Here is a 17474-nt window from a genome sequence, read left to right on the forward strand (position 1 = left end):
AAATAAGCTGCCCATTTCTCCTCAAGAATGCTAAAATTCTTAGTTAATATAGATGGTTTCTGTTAAAAGTTTGTTCAGTAAAGGCTTAGGCTGCTTGATCCAAACTCTTAATTCTTTAATTTTAACTTCTTTCATATTAATGAGAACTGCTGTTCTGATTAAAAAGAGCCTTTTCTCCTTAGGTCAGTAGTGGAGAATGTTTAGATTCTGCTTTCAACTTCTAGCTGAAGTTTACATTTCCAAAAGACCTCCCAGATGATGCATAACGACAGACACAGACTTTTATTTCTCAAACTTACCGGTAAAGGAGACTTAAGCTTAGTCCTACGAGCCTTTTGGTACAGGTAGTTTTTGGAGAACTTCTTTTCCAATACAGACACTATTGCTGCTCTTTGAAAATTACTTTTACACATGTAGATAATACACAAATAATTTTTACTTTCAGCTCTTAAATTTAAGAAACTGCTGGATGCTGTGACAAATAGGTGATCATGCCCTTTTTAAAAAGGATCTGATCTATTTCAAAAAGTTGAGCTTCCAAACTTCAGTGAAGAATAAAAGAAACATATTTATCAAGGTTTTAACATTTTACAAGAAGATTGCAGCTTTTTAAGGCTGATTTAAATGTCTTAAAGCCTAATTTAATAAAAAAATCTGTTTGTTTATTTGTTAAATGTTTATTTGTTTAAGAACAACAATGGATGGATTAAAATTTAAATATGAGAAATAGCTATAGTTAGCCTAGTATAAAAACCTGATTGTGTCACAGAGATCGAATGCACAATATTTAAGTAGGCAATTAAGATAAAATCTGTGACAAGTTGGGGTTTTAGAATCAGCTTGAAATCCTATGTAAACATACTTCCTAAAAATGGGACTGCTTTTATTCTGAGGAATGCTTCTATGCTTCCTTGTATAAGCTGTGATCAGGCTTCCTGTATGGGAAATGAAAAATATTATGTAATATACAAGGGCTTACTTGTATCTTAGTTGAAGGCATACAGCAGTGAACAAAAGTATTTGCCTAAGTTATTTTTTCTTAGGAAAACAAAGTACCTTAGGAGAGGCCCTCCTTTGCTTCCTCCCACATGCTGGCTAAAATGCCTAGCCTTCCATTAGGTCGACTTCTGCTTGTTTAGACACATTAATACCCGAAATTGCTTTGTTGCAATGGATGACAGTGTGCAGTACCTTTCACAGGGGACCATTTTTGACCTAATCTCACTCCTGGTGAAATTGAGGAAGAGGTGGGAGTGTGGTGCCCAGTTAATTACTTGTAGTAGAGCCTGAGCTGATTTCCCACAATTGAGAGCTAAGGTAGTGCTTGTGGTCTCCCAGTGTAATTTAAAGAGTAGTTGCTTTGGTGTGAGACTAGGTGAGCAGTTGGTGAATATCAGTTTCAGATGTCATTTTGCAATAAATTTAACTCTTATGCAGACCAGCAAGTATTCACAAGTGCTTGCTTAGTGCACACATCCCAGTGCATTTTGTTTGTATAGTGTTAACACTGTGTCATTTCTTTGACTGTGTTCACACTCCATTCTGAAACGTTCTGCTTAAATTCTGGCTTGAATATTTGTTCAGTCTCGTCAGTGTGGATGTGACTTAATCTTATGCCCAGAGAGTAGGAAATCATACCATACCCACATCTCACTGCTGGGCTACAACAGTGTTCTTTATATCTTAGCCTTTTCCACTTGAAGCTGTCGCACACGATTTTTAGGGATGCTACTTAAAACAATTGCATGTTGTAGGTGGGTCCTACAAAAGTATATATTTTTTAAAAAGCTTAATTTAAAAATCATAATAGCATTCTAGCTTCAAATAAAGGAAGTTAGAGAATATTATTTTAGCATTGGTTTTCCAATGGTGGATATTTTGAGTGGCTATTATGATTAAGGTGATTGCAAGTGAAATTATTCTAAAGCTGTATGTATTTTCTCTTTTTCATTCTTCTAAAAAGGGTGTATGATAGCATAGATAATACCTGGTATTGTACCAAGAGTCCTAGCTTTCATTCCTTGAATGAATGTTTTCTAAATAAATGGACACAGAAATAAATGGGTTGGATATTGTATTTAACTGTTTTGGAGATTAACCAGTTTGCCAGGCTTTTACAGATGGATTTAAGACCTGTTTGTTCTGATCTACAGAGCACATAATGATAATGAAAATACTTAGCACATATGGCATAAAGAGTGAGTTAACCATGTAGGTGAAGCTACAACGTTATCTAATGATATTGTTCCATACATTTATTTCATGGTTGTTACAGGGAACAGATTTTCTAATTGGCTTCAGGTGTGAGAAAAGTGTTGATTTTTTTTTTTTTTTTTTTAATGGCCAATGGCTGGAGACCAGAGGTGGGGAGGGGAGTCAGTACTGGGTTTCATCTCTGCTTTTTTGTTTATAAATAAGTGTATTCCAATGTCTTTGTAGCATCCTGTTATCCTGTTTGGGTTGTACAACAGTAGTGCAGTATTGTATACTCCCGATTTAATGCCTAAAACAAGGAGTCCACATCTCCCAAGAATTGTGCAGTGAAAAGTGACCAAGTGTCATTCTGGGCATCTTGCTGTGTTATGCTAGCAGAGAATGGCTGCTTCCTTGTCTCCTGGATGTCATCCAGTAGCAGTTTCTCTCACAGAAAACTGCTTTTCTAGGCTACTGTCTCCGCAGTTATGCCCAACATCTTTGTAGATCTGTTTTCTGAGGTAAACAAGCAGTGGAAAGAAGGAGATGACGGTGCAACAGAGGACAATTATTTTTGTTTCTTTATTTTTAAATTGCAGTAATTGTTTAATGTCTCTTGTCTTTCAGCAGTTAGATAATGGTACAGATAAGATTCAAAGGACCACAAATAAATGCCTGTGGGAATTTAAGCCCAAGCAGGAGGAGGGCAGGAAAGACTGTCTCTAACCAAGGTGAACCTGAATGATGGTTTTCAGTCAGGCCACTCATGCTGAGCCCTTCTTCACTAAAGCCCATGCTTTAGTGGTTTAGGCCCTTCCGCACAAACAATTACAGATTTGACTTTGTCAAAATATCACCGATAGTCTTGTCTTCTAATCTGCTGTCCTCAGTGATAAAACTGGACTATATCTGCTTCACTGTAATCTAACTCACTGAGACAAGAATGTGGTAACCCTGGTGACCCAATTGTTTGACTTGTGAACCACAACTTCTTTATGGCAGCTCTCACAATGATGACCTAGTACTTGGCTGCAAGTGTCTTCCCACCCCACAAGCAGGTCATAAACCCACAATCCATACTGAGGAGCTATTGAAACCTTATATATTTTGGTTTTCAGGTGCCACAGCAGCTCTTTCAGCTCTTCTGTAAGAAGTGCTCATCCAGTTTCTTGTCTCTGGAGCCAGTAATTAGTGGCCACTTTTCACTCTTTGCTCTTCCTCTCTGTTTTCTTCTGATCCTTGATCCTTTCTTAGCTGATGTGGACAAGAAAAATGAGGGATCAGAGATGAAGACAGTCCCAGAGTGAGAGGACACCAGCAGTCAACTATCCAGCTTATCCTGAAACTGGTAATGTTTGGGACTAAGGTCTAAGGTAGCGACTGATTCTACCAGAAGTGCAGTAGCTGTCAACAAAATAATGGGAATGTGGAGAGGTTTGTGTAATTAGGGGTACTGAACATACAAAAAAAAAAAAAAATGCAGATGGACTAAGGAGGAGTTAAACACCCAAAAAGAAGGAGAAAATGGTTTTTCATTATAATTTTCTAAGCATTTGGTGTTTGTGGCCCCCCTGAGTGCAGAGCTTCATTGCTTATGAAAGAGGCTGCAGTGGCCCTCTGTGAAATGCCTGATTTTGTTGAACTCAATAGCAGTATTCCCACTGTGAGCAGCACCAAGCCAGATAAAACAGGAACAGTAAATTAAGCTAAATTCTGAAAAGCTCGGCCTGTGTCAATAGAGCAAACAACCTGGGTTGTGATAAAATTTCCTCTTAACAGCTTCAGTCTATATTTGGAAATGTCATCCCAGTGTCTGAGGTTCTTTCAGGTTTTTTTATGGTCTACAGCTGATAGAGCCCACTTTCAGGTAGCATTGTTTTCTACTGCAATTGTTCCTTATTTGAAATTAATATTTCATTTTTTCTCTCCAAAGGATCAGCAACACTCCAGCATTTTTGCTGTTGTCCCACCAAATTGTATTAGTATTTTCCAGTTTTGTGCCAAATTGAAATAACAATTCTATAAATAAATTCTCTAAAAATACTGGTCTGTGAGGGTGGTTTCCTAAATTTTGTCTTTCTAGGGGGTATTTACTGTTTCTTTGTTTTCCAGAATTTTTTTCCAGTAATGCATGTCATGTTGCTTCAGTTGTGCTGTATCTATCATGTGTATGAGACTTCCTGTCTGAAGAGTTACTGATAAGTCCAGCCAAGTTTATCATAAATATAATTCAAGATCTCCACTGGTTTTGTTTTCATACCTGTGTTGCTGTGAAAGCTGGTCAGTTTGTGAAAGTGAGTGTTTAGAAATTGCCCAGGTAGTATTGCTCTTTGGATCTAAAGTTTTCTTTCCAACATCATTTCTACATCTCTTCCTAATTACATTACGTCGTTCTGCTTGAATCTGCTTGAATTCCATGAAAATAGTAGTAGCAGGGTAGTAATTGTACCATTATTAGCCCTTATTCTATTCATGTCCCACTCTTCATAAGAGAAACCATGGAGCAAGTTGAAGGATCCTCTAATGTCCCACATTAATATGTCATTTCGGGCAGCTCTTGGATGCAGCTTCAAATATGTTTCTCCTCAGCCTTGCCAATATGTGCAAGACTGGATGTCCAGTGAAATTGTCTGTCATCCTGGACTTAGGCAACATGTGCCACAGAGTTGTATACAGATGTTTTGAAAATGCTAGATCATGTGTGATCTAACAAGATAAGGAATTTGGAGTTTGTTGTGATGCTCCAAAATGCATCTTTGGAGAAGATGCAACACACAGGAGGAGGGATCCTTCCCATCTTGCAAAGCCACTAAATGTATGTCAGTGTGCAAGTGGTACATGCATATCTTGTGTTCCACAACTTCTTGTTTTTTGTTTATTCTCTTCAGACCATCATGCTGTCCATATTTGATTCATAAATGTAAGCTAAGCTTGTTAAAAATGCAATATGCTTAGTTTATGCTGTGCATGCCTGAGAGTCACTTATATGTTTCTTTCTTTATGCAGTAGCAAGACTGTCCTGAGTAGACTTATCATCCCTTGGCACACAGGCATCCTGCACACTAAGTACATCCTGCACACAGAATATTTTGAGCTGGAAGTAACCCACAAAGAGTCCAACTCTTAAGTGAGTGGCCCGTACAGGGATCAAACCCACAAGCTTGGCATCATTTGCAAAACTGTGCTGTAACCAACTGAGCTGAAGGCTTTTCAGTCACTAAAAGCCCTCCTACAAATGTCGGTTCATTCACACTGCTACAAACATTTAAATGTTTTCCAGGATAATGCTGCACAGCACTGTTTAACTTGGTCTGGGCCCTAACTCAGTTGCTTAAAGATATTTTAGGAGTCTGTCAATGACAATTTTGTTGCCCCAGGCAAGGGGCTGAAGTTCTGCTGGAGAGGATGGAGGTTTGACCTGGCACCAGCAGTGGGTACAAAAGCAGAGATTGCACAGTCAGGTGGCTGGGAAGGGGCTGTGGAAATGCTTTTCAATCAGGGCAGACAAAATGGAGTGGCTTCCCATCATCTCTGCTGTAGGCCTAATCCTGGTGACCCTTTATTTGTCATACTTTTTAAGTAAAAATACTCCAAATTACAAGAATTCTTCCAAATTAAGTGCTGTGATCTAAATGAAAAGCACAATAAATATTGTGATAATAGGTAATAATTCTGTTAGGGTATGCACAGAAGTAAAACCAGATAGATTTGGCTTTTACATTTGAAAACTGCTCATTTTTCTTCCAAAGGAATGTGTTCATTATAGAAATAAGGATGTCTCAATTTTGCAGTACTCTCATTTGAAATCCACCCGGGCTGGGTGAGTATGTTCTGTTTGTGTTTGCAGAGGGCCAATAACAGGGTGGACATTCTATTCCTGCAAGGGGATAGTGTTCAAATAAAATAAATAAAGGGGATAAAATAGATACAAGATCTGTACTAGGGGAAAGGTAAGTGCTTTAACCTGTTTCCCATAATATTAACCTGCTTCCTGAACCTGTTGGAAATATTTGTATCAGCAGTAAAGATTTTAGTTTATTTAAGCAAAAATATTTTTTGTATGCAACATTTTCTACTGGAACTGAACTGAATTAACCCAGATCTCTCTTTGCTATTCTGATAAGATACCAATCTTCTCTTATAAAAATAGTTTTATGGGGGTGTAACAATGGCTTTTGGAACCTGAATTGCACTCCATCCTGATAGATTTAGACTAAGAAAACTACATATGACAGAAAAGCCTTTAGTGTTGACACTGGGATCTCTAAAGGGCTTAGAACAGAGGGGAGCAGAGGCCAGTAGAGGGCTCTGTCTTTTCATTAATCCCCCGAAGACCTAAAAAGATTGGGTGACTATGAACTTGCATGCCTGTTTTATTTTTTACAAAGAAAAGTCACCATTTTTTTCCTCTCACCTGTGACATGTCTTCAGTTAAGCGGGCACAATTGATATAATTAGATCTTCCTTCAAGATAGCAAAGAACAGGTTTCTTTTTGACCTTTCTGAAACATGAGAGCAATTGTACCCATCCTTATCTGGAAATGTTACATTGTGAAGCAACTCCATCACACATTTCCAAGCTCTTTCAGGCAACTGTTTGCAAGAACAGTGACCACACTAATATTATATAAGCTTCTTGCTGCTGAAGTTGTTTGGAGTTTATTTTTCTTATCTCTTGTCACTGGCATTTCTTGTCCTTTGTGTTCACTTCTCACATGCAGGGAAAAAAATAAGAAATTTTCTCTTTCAGCCTTTCTCAGGAAGCTAGCTGTGCTTTCCTCCACATTTGCCTTCCAGTACTGTATTAAAAATGTGATATTACTTCTTTCTTTGCATTGCCTTTAATTTGTACCTCATGGGCTTCTAGTGACTGTCACCTCCAGGCCTATGGGACAGAGAAAAAAAAGAAAGTCCCATGTGCCCATTGCTCCAGCTGCCCAGCTGAAGCAGGAGTGCATGGTTCTCCATAGACTCTCATTTAGTCAAACCTGAGGCAAGATGAGAGAGAGGAGTAATTCTGAAGAACATCCATTTGCTGCGTCCCAAACTTCATTCTCCTGCGGGGATGGTTGCTCCCCTAGTGAAAGCCAATGTAAATATGTCCTTGTCTGCCAGAGGGATGGTACAGATACCAGAAAGTCTAACAACAGCAAAAAGAAGAGCTGGGGAAAGCTAGGCATCCTAATTTTAAAAAGAGAGCTAATTTTTTGGGAGTTGTCATTCTTGTGTGCAAGTAATGCCTTCTGTTAATTATATATAGCTGCATATTTAAGTGCAATACTAAAAATGTGAAAATGAAGCTCCTTAGCTACTTTGGGAGATGAAAGAGAATGAAGAAAGAGGATGAGAGCTAATGTTAACAAAAAAAAAAAAAAAAAAAAAAAAAAAAAAAAAAAAGGCATTGTCTGTTTTTTTGAGCGGCTGTCCACACTACAAATTGAAGTGCTTTGAATCACTGAGCCTTTCTTGTTCTGCATTCATCACAGGCACTTTCAGCAGTGCAGTCTCTCTGCATCAGGGCTTGGCTGAGCTTTGCTGTGTGTCTGTGGGGGTCGGCTGAGGGTGGTGGTTCATTGTCCTACACATTGACTGGGGTCATCAGAGGCAAGCATCCAGCCACTTCCTCATCCACTGAACACTCCAACCATCAACTCCATACTTCTTCAACTTAGAGAGAAGGATGATGTGGGGACCATGTCAAAGATCACTCAAACCAAATATTTTGTTTGAAAATTTCATATCAAAATGAGGTGAAAAATCATGATGATGATGTATTGACAGCCAAGAAGAAAATATCCATCCATGGTATTTAATAAAACTTACTTTCAAGCCGAAGCAGAAAAATTAGGTTTTGATTTGTGGTTCTTTGTTCTTTTGTTTGAACTAAGATCCTTTAAAACAGAAATGTATTAAAAATACACAGTTCACTCTTTATGCTTCAATATTTCAGTATTATATTGTAAATGCCCAACAGACAAAGCACAGGGAGTTTGCTTGAAATGGTCATGAACAATTAATTCTTCAAATCTGTTTTCTGTGTTGGAGAACTCACTAATATGTATTTGTCTGCCATGCCCTAGTTTGTGGATGACACTATTAAAAATGGGACAAATAACATAAAAAAAATATTTTCAGCTTCAACTCTGCAGGCTTTTCAACATATCTAGAAATATTTTTCTCTTAATGGAAGAACCTTGTATTTTGCTATACTGAATATTAAAATTCTTGACAGCAACAGACTGTTCCTGTGTCCTCCCTCTTTAAGCCATCAAGGGATTTGGGGGTTTCTTTACATTTTCGAAGGTGCAGATCTGAGCAATATTACAAATATCATATTCTGAGCCTTTTGTTAACACTTCTACCTTCACAAGTATGAAATAAAAATGGCAAGGGGCTTCCTCAGATCAGTATGATCATATGCTTCTTGTTTTAAGTGGTTCATTGTAGTAATCTTTCTCCAATGTCATCATTATGGTGCCCTTAGTTACAGGGTGGATGGAACATCTAAGGCTCTTCAGATGATGAATTACATCAATTTCCTGCTGCTTCAGTAGAGACATTTCTCCCTAAAAATTCTCAGCATTAGCCAAAGGGCAAAACTGTATTACATTGGGTAGAAATTCAGATCATTCTCTATTTAAGGACATGAGGTGGACTCAGGTTCTGTTTCTTCTTTGTAACCCTAAGTGGAAACCCTTGATTTTTATGCAGGAGACAGAAGTTTTGTCTCAGGAGTGTTTCATGTCTGGAAGACTCTCCAAAGCATTTTATGATGGGATTATGGCTTAAATCTAAACTGCATTATTCAGCTGATTGCTACAGTGGGAGGGTTTGTGACTTCTTAATCAGAGCTGCAAATACTTGAGTGCTTTGAAAATCCAGGGTGAATTCCCACAGAACTCCCTCATAAGAAAACTCAGGATGGGAATTTAAAGTAAAACTAAATCACAAAGTTCTAGTTTTTGTTTCAGATATATGACTGGTTTTGGCATGAGTAACTTTTGAATTTCTCTTCTTTGTGTGGATGTTAAAATAGATATATTTCTGAGCAGTTTTTATCAATAAAGCTGTTAGACATCTGAAACTTCAGAGACAATTCTGCTCTTCTATTTTCTTTCAGAGCCCTTGATTGGCTCCAAATACTTTGTGCATAAAACAGAAAAGGAACTAGTCTGCAGAATGATTTCTATGATGGTGGAAGCAAATTTGAAGACAAAATCTGTTTTCAATTTCTCTTTTGTTTTAAGGCATTAAATGTTTTATATCTGATCTAAAAATCAAAACCTTTCCAAATTGCCACTTCCTTTCTTTCCTTCTCAGTTCCTGGTACATGACTGCATCCTAGTAAGCAGAAACTTTTGGTGGGAGATTCACTGGGAAAGGATTGAGCTAACATTAGGTGAATTTGAGCAGTTCAAGGAACTTTCAGCTCCTCTGTGCTATAGACAGTAGAAGCAGAAGCAGGAGTGCATTTATCTGGAGGAACATAGTGTCCTCCACTTTGCACTGAAATGGCTAAATTGTAGGGAATTAGCAACTTTTCCTCTTTGGGCTTTATGTCGGGAGTCTGGGACAGACTTGGCTTGTGAGCTCATAGAGCCATTTGTTCTCCTCTGCCTCCATTTTGATTTAGAAAATATTGAATTAAATATCGAAAATTTCTTTTAGAATGCAGAATAATGACAACTTTAAAAATTAGCATGAATTTATATCAATGTCAATCTTATTAAGCTCATTGTCTTGGCCTAGCAATGAAGTTAAGGTTTACCTACATTTTTCCTGCTGCAATTTTCTCTTTTTGAGAGTGCTAAGGTATCACACAGTCACTTTATAAGTGCTAAGGAGAAGTGTCAAAAAATTGGTGTTCCAATGCTTTTCTTTTTTTCTTGTGAGTTGGAAGCATGAACCTTTTTATAGAAAAATAAGCTTGTGGTGGACATCGTAAGATGAGCCAGGATCAGTGTCTCATTGCAAAAAAAAAAAAAAAAGACAAAACACATGCAAATATATCATGGCCAGTAGATAAAGAGAAAATATGACTATTAAAAAAATTATGACTGCCCATGTTATTTTTACTGTTACTTGGGCTTATAACAGGGAGAAGGGAAAGCTAAGAGGCAATTTAATAACAGCTTGAGGCATAGCCACAGAGATATCAGGGTTACACCCTTCTTGGCAATTACAGATGGCGTAACAAAAGACTTTTGCAAAACCTTCTTCTCTGTGAGAGTAGGATGGAGTGGAGTTTCCAGGCTTGGAGGTTTTCAACATCAGGCTGGATAAAACTATAAACAACCAGATCTAGGTCTGGTGACAATTGTGTTTGAGCAATCTCTGGGATGGTTGGACTACTGACCTTTAGAAATCCCTTCCTCTCAACATTTCTTGAGCATGTGAGATTGAGATAATTTTTTTCTGAATAGCTGTGGGGAAAGTCCTCTGTCAGGACTTTTGGGTTCCCTAGTATTACAGAAGGTTTCACATGGTTAGGACATGGGTTTTACTGCCCCCTTTAAGCTCCTCAAGCTGTGAGAACTCATCATTTCTGCAAACCCTGGTCAGATCATCAGAGGATGGCTGTGGAAGTAGGTAGTTCTCATCTAATGCAAGGCAAAAAGAGTTATGAAACAAAACTGTATTCCAGGATTTTTTAGTGATTTTTTTTTTACTGGATTATTATGTACCATGTTTGCTGACATTTTTTATTGCAAATTTCCCATCAGTTATTTAAACTGTTCATAAAAACTAGGATCAGTGTATATGAACTTCAGCCTCTTTCAGAGATAAACCCTCTAGTGAGAATCTCTGCAACACTGAGTTGCTTCCATAAATGATAGCCAAGCCAAGTCAAGCAGGGCAAAAAAATCAGTGAGAAAGGAGAACAGGCAAAATTGGGACTATTTCCAAATTCAGCTGTTTCTTCATGGAAAAGAATTACAGTTTGTAGACCTTTTTGTGTTGTATAGAAAGCATGTCCTGGTCAAAATAGCTCCAGTTGTTCAGGTTTAAGAAGAAAAATGTCCCTCCAGCTGAGAGGCTGCAAGGCTGACATTCATGGGAATATTTGCTCAATTTATTCTTTCTCTATCAGACAGCTATTACAGAGAAAAGCTTCAGGAAAGTGTCCTCAGATGTATCTCCAAATGCGTCAGGTTACCTCCTAGCCACATAGAGGAGAAGTTGGTTTCAGACCTCCTCTTTTATTTTTGCTTGTTACCTCTCCTCCCGTCCATTCCTCACTCTAACCTTGGTTTCAGGCACTGCTCTGCCATGGATTCCACTGTTACTGTCACAGCAGAACAAACCTATCTGCTGCTACTTCCCCCTCTGGCTTCTTGCTGCCTCAAGCACTTTCCTGACCCTGTGAAGAGCTGTTTAATCTCTCTAAGGCAACGCAACAACTCACCTGGCAAAAAAATAGGGAAACATTTCAGATCTGAAACATTTCAGATCTAGGTGGTCACTCAGAAGGAGGATGCAGGAGGCAGCAGCTGAATTGCACTTGCTTGATACAAAACTGCCTGCACGACACTGACCCAGCATCATCTTGTGCTCATAGCTCCTGAAATGCAATTGTACAATAGTATTATTTTTCTATTTCTAGTGAAGTAAAGAAGCAATGTATATTCTGGTGCCTATGTTGTTTCAGTCTTGGAAGATATTTCACCTTCATATTTCTTGACAGCAGAGTTCAATATACTAAAATTAGGAAAGGACCGCAGATCATTTTTATAGCTTCATAACTGGTCTCATAAAAAGACTTATGGAAGATGTTTGTGTGAGATGGCTTCAGCAACCTGCACACAGTGGTGCTTTGGAAAAATCCCAGGCTGGCTGTCTGCTCCTTGAACGTGTTGTTCTGTTCCAAAGTTTGTGATCGGTGTCAGAAGGATCAGCGAAAGAAGCTTGGACTGTCTCTCCTCTCTCAGCTTCAACTGTAACACTGGTGTGCCCCTGGGTACTGACCAAAATTCTCCTAATTTTCCTAGAGAAATTAAAACATTAATATGGTGAGTTGTAATCATAGAGATTCAAATTTGTGCCCCTACTTTGTGTTTTTGTGCAAGTTTGCTACCCAATACAACCCGTATTCACAGAACTCACAGAATCACTAGGTTAGAAGAGACCTTAAAGATTATCGAGTCCAGCCCATGCCCCAACACCTCAACTAAACCATGGCACTGAGTGCCACATCCAGTCTCTTTTTAAACACATCCAGGGATGGTGACTCCACCCCCTCCCTGGGCAGACCTTTCCAGAACTTTATCACTCTTTCTGTAAAAGACTTTTTTACAGTAATTTTTTCCCGTTCACCTCTCCCAACTCTGCAACATTGAGGGTGCCCAGTTTTGTCAGAATATTTTCTACATTTTACTATTGCTGATGAGTTCAGATCTTTATTCCTCTGCCCTGTGACAGCCAATTTTGAGTGCTAGTTTTAAATCCATCTATATACCGAGTGTGCAGGGTACTATCCTGATCAGCTCCTTGTACTCAGATCTGTCCAAACAGGAACTTTGCCACAGGAGAGTAGCCAGAAATCTCCCAAAATGTAATTTTTTAGTTAAGAGATCATTAAACCAGAGTATTTATGATGTCCCAGATTTGCTAATTTCTGCCTAGGCTGTACAAACATGTCCACTGTGCTTTCTCAGTCTCATTTCCCACCACTCAGTGATAAAAATCAAGCCTCTTCTCCTGTCCTTTCACATCTGTTAGTGATTTCTTTAGCCAAGGATGACAGCTGCCTCTCCTGTTGCAATGGCAATGTGAACGTGGTCACACTGGTCTGACTGGTCCATGGCCTATTCTGGCTTCTCAGGTTATCATTCCACCTGTTCAGATATGTGTCCACATTGGGATTTAAGCAAGAAATGAAAGAAGTTGTGAGACAATAATGGACAATACAGAAGATTAAGAAATTAAGAAATGGTCTGTAGTGCAACAAAAACCATTCTATAAATCACTGTAATAAAGAAAATAAAATTTTGAGATTCATTGGTCAATAGTTTGAAAGTCTAATTTTTAATTGTGTACTTGCGTGATTAAAAACACCAATATATTATCTTTTTGGAGATAGTGTAACAATTAGCTTTTAAGATACATGTATTGTCTGGAGACATGGGATGCTTTCAGATTAATAAGAGAAATTTGATTTAATACATTATAGACAACAGGCCCCCCCCCCCAAAAAAAAAGTTGAAGACTCAGAGCTGGAAGACAGCAAGGAAATTAAAATACCATTTTTCGCATTTAAAAGAAATAAGTAGAGATTACACAAACGCATCATTTATTTACCTTAAGTAATTACACTGCCTTCCAGAAACAACATAAAATAAGCAGACAGCTGTTGCCAATGTGTTTGTTTGGCATCATACTCAATCACAGTATTTTCAGTCGTCAGGTTTTACTCTGCTTTCTGTCTGTGGGTTGCTGCAGATTTCCTTATAATGAAGAGTTGGTTGTTTGAAAGATTGAACTGTGCCCCTGGAAAACATTGACTCATATTCCTGGAGCCCGGTCTCCTTGTGCGAAAAGGCCGCTGCACACCTGGATGGACCTTCTGTGAAACACTTCAGCACAGTCCCTGAAAGCATCCTCGGGGCTGCCTCCTTTCCTTTCTGCTCATGGCTTTGGCAGAGGGCTAAGCTGAGATCTGCTGCATCCAGCCTCGCCAGGGCAGGGAGCTGTCCCAGACCAGCGTGCGGGTCCCGCTGTCCCCGCTGCTGGCACAGCCGTGTCGCCGCGGGATGTCGCACGGTGCGCTCGCCCGGGCTCCACAGCGGCGCACAGGGACGGCAGCGCACAAATCAGCTGCCGTGGTGTCCCTTCAGCCCCACACGTGCCTGGGGCCAGACGGGGCGTGCTGAAAGCCCCCACCCGGCATGCGAACCCTCCACCTCATCTTTCCTCTTGCGCACCGCTGCCAGCCGCAGGTAAGCACAGCAGCAGGGAGATCTTAAGAACAATACATTGCATTGCAATCTATGGTGACAAAAGTAGTCTTGAAACAGGTGGAAGATGGAAATAAAAATGAATTACTGTAATGAAAGTATGAATACCCTTGAAACTGTTTCTGATAATCATTCCTGATTTCCTTTTTTTATTCTTTCTAATTCAAGTTATTTAATAAGAAGTACAAACCCCCTCCATTCCGTTTATGTTGCTGCATGACTTGTGAGCTCCCAAACTCTGCCACAGAGTGGAAGCAGAGTATCATTGTAAATCCACGCTGTGTAAGCAGCAGCTCAAGCTTTCTGATGGAGTGGGAGCTGTGTTACCAAAAGACAAAACTTCGAACCTTTTCCTGCACCAACTTTTTTGCAGTGTTTCCCTCTCCTTAGTATTGCTATGAATTATGACAAACTACCTGGAAACAGGATGCTCACAGGTTCGTTCCCCTTTTGGACTGTAATGTATTGTTTGGCTGCAGAAAATCTTCCTTAGCGTTGTGCTGGGATGTCGGGATTGTATCTTAAAATGAAAACAGTTCTTTTAGAAGGCACTGATTAACTGTTAAACAGGTTTCCTCTCTGAAATGGCTGACGAGGAGCACAGAAGTTTAATGTCAGTGGAATAGAAGCATGATCAATGTCACACAGGCTGAAAATTGTAACTGCATTATTGCATGTTATTTTTTGTAGTCAGACCTTTGGGTGAGTGCTTGCTAGAATAGTCATCTACAGATGTGAACATGACCTAGATCAAACTATCTCCATGCAGAGCTTCTTTTAAATAAATATTTGAAGTAGTAGGTGAACCTGAAAAGTCCTTTACTTTGGGTGATGAGCAAAAGCGTTTTAACACTATCGGGTCCCAGGTATGCCAGAGCTTGTTGCTTTTCCTAATATTTGTGTGTGCATGCTTCAGAGACAGTGCAAACCACCAGGGATTTCAACAGCCTGGAAAGTTACAAAGTGAGTGCATGGAGCTAATCTGCCTTTTCCAAAGGAGAGGAGACTAAAAAATACATACGTAGTAAGAGGGATGAATGGAAAACATAAAATCTGTGTGAGTTATTTCAAGAGATGTCTGCTAGGAGGAAGCTGAATTTGGAAATTAAGTCTTACTAATGCCACCAGATTTACTGAGGTCATCAGAATAATGTCATTTTTCTTTTAGAATTGCATGTATATTGACAAGGAAAACTAATAATAGCCCTTTAGGAGCCGTTGTGTGCTCTCAGATAAATAAACAAAATCAGTGCTGCAGCCCAAAGAAAATCTCGTGTGTAAAACTCTCCACTGACGTGACTGGAAAGGATTGGTTTTGCACAGATGTTAACGTGGCAGGACATATCCTCTGATTCAGACAAGCTGCTGAGGGGGGTGCTTATAGGCATCAAAAGTGTGCTCTGAAACTTCTGTTTTATAATATGCTGTCTGGTGAAGGCTAATGAGAAAAACCCAAATGTTGATCTGGGTAAGGTACTAATTCCTTTGTTTCTTCTTCCTGTGTGAAGAAGAAATCGTGGAGTGCATTGAGAGTCCAAGGAGAAAGATACTCATCCTAACAGAAAGACAGGAGTTAAAATGTAGCATCTGCAATAGTGAGAGCAGATGGACTGTACTCCAACCCTTGAATCTCCCAGGACTGTACCACCCAGATGCTCGATTCGAGCTGCATTCTTTTCCCAGGCAGGATACGGGACAGGGTCTGGTGGCAGATTTGAGCACCCAGTCAGGACTGAGGTTCTTCATTTCAGATTCAAGAATTAGGGTCTGTTCCTGCAATGCCCAGAGGATCTGAAGAGTGAATTGCCACTGTGGCATTCAGTGAAAACCATCTAAGTTACTGACCTGTAGGCCTCAGGGATATTAAGTTAACCTTTTTAGTTCCCTTTAGCTCCCTCTGTTTCCACTACTTTCATTGATTGCTTTCTGCCCAAATTCTAATGCAGAACTTGGCAAGAATTCAAAAAAGGATTACAAAATCCCCAAAATCTTTGGAAATGGAACCTTGGGTTTCATTTGTTTTCAGAAAACAATAAAGTTTATTTTAATGGGATAAATTATTATCTGTTAATTATAAATAAATAAATTAATTAATTATAATTAAATAATTTATAAATAAATTAATTGTATAAATAAATTCTCTAATTATCCAAATATAAATAAATAAATAAATAAATAAACATAAATAATTATCTTTGTCTCAGGCTGATGAAGGCTAGCAGAATAACCTATGGCAAGCTTCAGTTCCCAGATATAATGCATCAGTTCAGTGACTTTCAAATAAATGCCAAAAATTAAAGAAAACCAACCAAAACTACTCCCCAAAAACATCCATATAGCCTTTCCAGATCAGGTGCAATTATAGATCCTGGTCCAAAATTAGTCCAGACATCTGGTTAAACCCACATCAAATCACTTAAAACTCAACTAAAGACAATATGCATTTCTCAGAACTTTATTATTATTAATAATAATTATATAATTGTATTATAATTAATAATTATGTATATTATTATATTATATTATATTATATTATATTATAATTATTAATAATTAATTATATAAAATGATGATGATGATGATGATGATGATGATAATAATAATAATAATAATAATAATAATTTAATTGCTATTTTTCTCCCTGAGGCAACAACTGGATTTTGAAAGTATTTCAAATGGAAATTTGAAACCTGCTCTTTAAACAATCACCAGTGTTGTCATTTGCCTGGAAGCATCTATGCAAAAAAAAGGTGCCATGGGAACAGTAGGTGATTTTGTCATGCCTTTAACCTCTCTAATCCCAGGGTTGGAGATTGAACCAGAGTCTTCAGCTCTGGCAATTATACTGGTGGTTTCTAGACCAAAGGGAAACATATTCAAAGGGGGAAAATGGTGATCTACATATATCAGTAATGTAAGGACTACCTTGAAGTATGATTTCCTGAAAAGCACCACCCTGCTCTATCAAAAATGGTCAAAGACACACATTAGGACCCAGATTAGGAAGTAATTTGAGCCGCTGCAATTAGTCTTCATCTTGATTAACTGCTGATTAATTACTCTCAGTTAACATTGAGAAAGAACATTTGTATCTCCCCCATTACTTCTGTTTTATTTAGATCTTGTCCTTAAAATAAAGTTTCTGTTTAAGTCCACTTTGAACACTTATTATAGGAATGATATCAAAGGATATAGGAATGTTAATAATGGCTCATGCTCTAATTTTGCTATTTAGCAATCAAGTGAGAAACCAGAAAGCAGAAAAAACTCACTTTGAAGATAACTGCTTCGGTATCAGCTCCATGTCTGATAAAAGAGACATAGTAT

This window comes from Anomalospiza imberbis, chromosome 1 (assembly GCF_031753505.1).
Source record: "Anomalospiza imberbis isolate Cuckoo-Finch-1a 21T00152 chromosome 1, ASM3175350v1, whole genome shotgun sequence".
Lineage (NCBI taxonomy): Eukaryota > Metazoa > Chordata > Aves > Passeriformes > Viduidae > Anomalospiza > Anomalospiza imberbis.